Source organism: Microtus oregoni, unplaced genomic scaffold, assembly GCF_018167655.1.
Source record: "Microtus oregoni isolate MIOR12 unplaced genomic scaffold, Mior012 000007F_ref0000211, whole genome shotgun sequence".
In the NCBI taxonomy this organism is placed as follows: Eukaryota; Metazoa; Chordata; class Mammalia; order Rodentia; family Cricetidae; genus Microtus; species Microtus oregoni.
The window spans coordinates 14,650,085-14,656,196 of NW_024543066.1; positions in this window are offsets into that span (position 1 = coordinate 14,650,085).

Consider the following 6,112-nt stretch of genomic DNA (forward strand, 5'->3'; position numbering starts at 1 on the left):
TGCCAAGCAAGCCAGTTGCTTGTTTGTTTAAATATTCTGTTCTAGCTTTACAAAAAAAAAAAAAAAAAAAGCATTCAGCCTAACACTTCAAATGCATTTATAGCTTTACTACATACCTATGCATCTGGTATTTTGTGACTGATTGCTTATATGTCTCTTGTACCTCTCTGTAGATGGCTTTATCCTGTAATGTCTGTACATACTGTAGACAGAGATATCTGGACATCGTTTTAAATGTATGTGTGTTGCAGGAGGGGAGTTACAGAGAGGGTATGAGAAAAAGAACAAAAGATTGAAAGCCGCCAAGTCTCAGCCCTGGGGCCACGTTCTCACTTCTCTCTCCATTTCAGCAAGCCAGTCTATTAAACTCTGAACGAGTACACATGAGAGCTAATAGGGTGAACTCAAGCTGCTGCCCACCTCTCTGGGCCACAGTGCAGATCAGCCCCTGTGCTAGAGAGGATTTAGAGAGGGTCTTTCAAAAGTACATGCCCCCTTCCTTTGTTCTTTGTGTAAACACTAAATACCCCCAGCTGCCTTACATGGATGAGAAAAGCTCACTGACATCCAGAGCATAGTGAGGGCAGGGCAGAGGGGACTGTTGTCACAACTAAGGTCTGTGGTCAGTTAACCGTGTTTCTGGGACAGACCTCCTTTGAGCTCAGAAAAGATGTTTTAAAGCATTTTAAAGGAACTGACAGAAGACAAGCATGAAATTCCATATAATCACTCAATGTTCTCAGTGGGATCCATTCATTCATTTGTTGTTTTATTTCTGGTTCTGGACTTAGGCCACAGATTAAACCCCAATTTTCCTTCTGGAATGTTCTTTAAGGTGATGACACACATAGTTCAGTTGCTGCAGGACAGGCGGCAGGAATTCAGTGTCTGAAACAGTGTGCCAGTTTGTGGGGTATAAGGTCAGGGAGTGTGACTCAGGCCCAGGGAGACAGGAAAAGTGGCTGTCCTCAGAGAACATCACCAGGCCTTAGGAATAAGAATCCGGAGTGCAGCCAGGGCTCACTCCCTAGGGGAGGTGAGGCTAGGGGACCTAATTAACTCTGAGAAGCAAGGCATGCCAAAATATAGACTAACAGCCAGATTTCAGTAGTGAGGGCGACCTTGAAAACAGGGGGCTGGAGAAGCCTGACGGATAGAAACTGTCCTTCATGACTAAGTTGGAAATGACAACGCCTGATGTATTGAGTCTAGCTCTGGGCAGACATGTCCTCATCTGCCCAGTCATGTGAGCACCATTGTCTGACCGGAGAATGACGTTGTACATGCACTTCCGGTGCAGCATCTTCTTCAGGACATCCGTTTGTCTTTTATTTTCACTATATACCTCTTCTCTACTTTCCTGAGAGCATGTTGCTCATACCTGAATCAAGGGAAACACATGCCAGTGGGAGATCAGTTCCAGATTTAGGAACTGGAAAGCAGGTTTGCATTACAAATCATTTATTTAGTTATCACACATTTCCTATGTTCCCTTTTGTTCCAAACAGTGTTCTAAGAACTGAGGATACATGGAGAAAATGATATATAGCACCCTGCCGCAAACAACAACTTATCCTTAAGAGGAAAATAAAAGGAATCCAGATAAAAGCCTCTTAATTTCAGTGCTGGGGAGGACACAGCATTTCTCTCCACACGCAGTTTTTAAGCGCAGCACAGATATGTCTTCATGACTGACACATTGTTCTCAGAGGAGGGGCCGCTTCGTTCACTCACCAGAGCCTGCTTTGTGCTAGATTGTGAGAGGTGCTGGATCCTTGTCCTCAGTCAGTTTCAAGTAGCTAACCTTGGCACACACAGCATCATTCAAGGATAGGAGGCATTAGAAGCACTTATATTAAAAAATTGATTTCTTTTCTTCTTTATTTTTTTTGAGAATCAAAGGCTATGCCTTGAAGTGCACATTTGAACATGATGAAAATATTAATCCAGATGCATTAGTGAGGTTCAGTGTGGCCCTTTCCCACAAGTCCGTAACTTCCTGGGCTTCCCATACACCTTTAGCTTGACCCTCTTGCAAGTTTTAATTTACTACCTTTTCAATTGTAATTGGTCAATCATTTTAAACCACAGTGAATATTGCAATCACAGGATGCTTTAGAAATTGTACAAGAGTAATTATTCAGATTCTGGAAGTCCTAGACAAAGGTTTGGGAGTATGTTTTCTTGTGAACCTTCCCCAGCATGGTGTTCTGGTTGAGAATGGCCCCCATAGACCCATACACTTGAATGCTTGGTCCCCAGTTGGCATAGGAAGGATTAGGAGGTATGACTGTGTTGGAGGAGGTGTTCCATTGGAAGTGAGCGTTGAGGTTTCAGAAGCCCACCGCTGGCCCAGTCTTGTTCTTTCTCTACCTGTAACTTGTGAATCTGATGTGAGTCTCAGCTACTGCCTCAGTACGGGTTCAACTCAATACTTTTTAACTTTTACAATGGCATGAAAAGCATTCATATTTAGCAGAGATTTGAATTCCCAACTTGGATATTTCCATGGGTTACTGATATGCCACAGACACTCCTTCCTGATGGCCATCAGGACACCAAGGCTTCCACCGGTACAGGAGCAAATAACCAGCACTCCATGCTTACTGTATTCACTAAATCATGAGGGTATTCAACCCCCCCCCCCCGATAAAATGGACTTTCTGTTAGATGACTTTGCTCAACTAGATTTCGAGTATGTTATTTTAAGCTACAATGCGCAATGGGTTAAGTGCTTGAAATTTCAAATTTATGATATTTTCAACTTCCAGTGGGTTTACTGGGATGGAAGTCCAAGGTAAGTCATAGGTTATCTGCCCAATATTTAAAAGCACTTAATGTAATGAATATTTTCCTTTTGGTGCTCAATAACAGCTAGTAAGCAGAAGACATTTTGGCAGCCTGTTAGTGTTCATAGATTTGTCGTTTAAATTACCGATGCCCTAGCCTTGGATGACAACTTATATTGCATACATGGTCGACAAATTCAGCCTTTGCCTTCTTAATGGTTATATATATATATATATATATATATATATATATATATATATTATATGCATGTAAACATATATGTATATATTACATATATGTGTGTGTATATGTATGTATAAACCTCAAAGTGTTTTATGGTCCTCTTAACCAATTGCCTACCAGATCCATTTTGTGTCTAGGAGTGGGATTTGAGATTTCTAAAGCCCATGCCAGGGCCCTTTCTTTCTTTCTTTCTTTCTTTCTTTCTTTCTTTCTCTACCCGCCGCCTGAGGATCATGATGTACAGTTCTCAGCAATTTATCTAGTGCCATGATGATGACGGATTAAACCTCTGAAATTGTTAGCAAATCCCCAGTTAAATGCTTTTTTTTTTTCATGGTGTCTCTTCCCAGCCATAGAATAGTAGCTAAGACACAGTCTTTGCCAAAAATTTCATCTCCAATTAAGTGAACCACTTCCTTTGCCACTAATTCTCCTCTTTGCTTCAGACTCATTCCAGATATCGATAAGAGCCTTTTGTGGGCTTCATCAATGTCAAGCTGGGTTACCCTTCATGGTACTTCTGTTATGAAGCAACATGTCTCCATTACTTTATGAACATGAAAACAGGGGGGTTGTTGTGTTTCATTCTTTATATATTAGGCTCTTAGTACAGCACCTGGAATGAAATAGTGAAAACTAACAGAATCAAATTATTTCATTTCCACAGACGCAAAAATGTTAGACCTAGTATTTGGGAAAAACTAGAAAATTATTTAATTGAAGCTAAATGAGAAAATGATGTTTGGAAAAGGCAAAATTAGCCATTAGAATAGTTTTGTGATTACATACCATTGAGAACATCATTGTGAATTCAAGTGAAAAATGTCTTTATTTCATTATTTTAAAGGCTTGAATTGTGTTTTGCCTAATAGCAAATGTGCATTTGTGCATATGTGTCTATGTGTGAATACACATATATATATACACCTCGTGTGTGTGTGTGTGTGTGTGTGTGTGTGTGTGTGTGTGCCGGGTATTAATGCTGGGTATCATCCTCAGTCATTCTCCATCATTTGTTTTAGACAGGATCACTTACTAAACCTGGAACTTACCTATTCTGGAAGACTAGCTTACCAGTAATCTTAGTAACCCTCCTATTGCTGAGAACTTAGGTACACACTGTCACATGTAGCTCTTTCCATGGGTTCTTGACATGCAGGTATACATGATTCTGCATCAGTTCATCTTGATGTCTGAGTCATCTGTCCAACCCTGACAGCTAATGTTTTACAGGGTTTCTCAAATGCCAAATAGCTAAAACATAAAAATAGAGATACAAATTGCTTTCAAAAATTTCTTGGGCAAATAACCCATTCACCAGAGAAAGGAGGCCATTATAGACCAAAGTAATAACTACACCCAAGTTCAGCTTGGTGAATCAATGGTTTTTATACTGGTGTCTAATGGAAACATAAAAGGGCTACATTTGGGAACAAAGAAAATTCAAAAGGAACTACATCACTAAAAAGCCCACCCTATCATTTTTATTGCTTCATATTTCCTATTGTATGCTTATATCTAGTGATCTTCATTCATTCATGATTTTATGGGCATTTAGTTGTTTACACTTTTAAGCTATTCTGAATAATTTGCCAAATATTTATATATTTTTCTCTGTATAAATGTCTATTTCCATTTTCTTTGGATAGAAACCCAAATGTGAGGTGGATTGTATTGTATGTTATGGATTTTAGAGCTTTTAAAATAATGCCAAACTATTTTGGGGGGGTCATTTTGCATCCCTGCAAGCACTGCATGAAAGACAAATTTTTTTTTTTTACAAGCCCTTGCCCTCACTGTTTTGCTGTTTGTCTTTTTGGAATTATATCCACATCAGTACTGTACAATAGTATTTTTGTGAGACTTTAGTATGCATTGCTCAGAGGATACACCACAAAAAGCATCTTTTCCTGGGTTTACTCTCAAGCCTTTGCTGAAACATCTCTTCAAACATTCAAATATTTTTTCAGTTAATAATTGTAATTGAAATTCTTATATAATATAATTTTAGATTCATTTCGTTATTGTGTATAATACTCAAAGATCCCATTGTTTGCTGGTTTATTCCTCTGATCACATCTAGAACAACTAGGATATGCACTGTGGTGTCACCATCTCTGAATTAGGGCAGTGACTCCAGTCAAGGTGTAACCCTACACAGATTTACTCTTTCCTACCTGTTCTTATCCGTGTATACTAATATAATCTAACTAGCCTCACTCAGCTTACCCTTTCCTACTTGTTATATTTATGCATACACAGAGTAGGCCCTCTGAGCCCCATCTCTATCCATACCTACTGCTGATGGGTCTATTCTTTTGCACACTAAGTACAAACACCTGAAGTTGCTGTAGGTTTGTAATTGCAAAGGGTATCTTGTCCTGAACCTGACACACACTTACCCTTTCGTGCTTGTTATATTTTTGTATTCTACTATAACCTACTAACCTCACTCAGACTTATCCATTCACCTATGTACTTATTGGTGCACATGTATTTGTGTACACTTAACTGCCATGTTATTACAAGTGAAGATTTGCACACTTGTCAACAGAATCGAGATAAAGGAATGTTCCATCCAACTATTCCTCCTGGTACCTTTGAGCAACAACCATCTTACCTCTTCTCATCCCATTCCCTGACAATCACTGCTCTGTTTGCATTCTTCAGATTTTATCATTGAAATATGTAATGAACAATGCTAGAGAGTTGATGCAGCAGTTAAGAACACTCATTGCTCTTGAAGAGGATATGAGTTCTGTTGCCAACATCTGCAGAGTGGTCCACAGACATCCTTAGCTGTGGTTCTAGAAGATATCTGACACTCTCTTCTGAGCTTGGTGGGCACCAGGTATACACTTGGTGCATATTTATCTGGCTAGTTTTCTGTCAAGTTGGCACAGGCTATACTCATCTGAGAGAAGGGAACTTCAACTGAGAAATGCTTCCATAGGATCAGGCTGTAGGCAAGCCTGTAGGGCATTTTCTTAATTAGTAATTGATGTGGGAGGGCCCAGGCCATTGTGGGTGGTACCACTATGGACTGGTGATTCTAATTTCTGTATTAAAGAAGGATGAG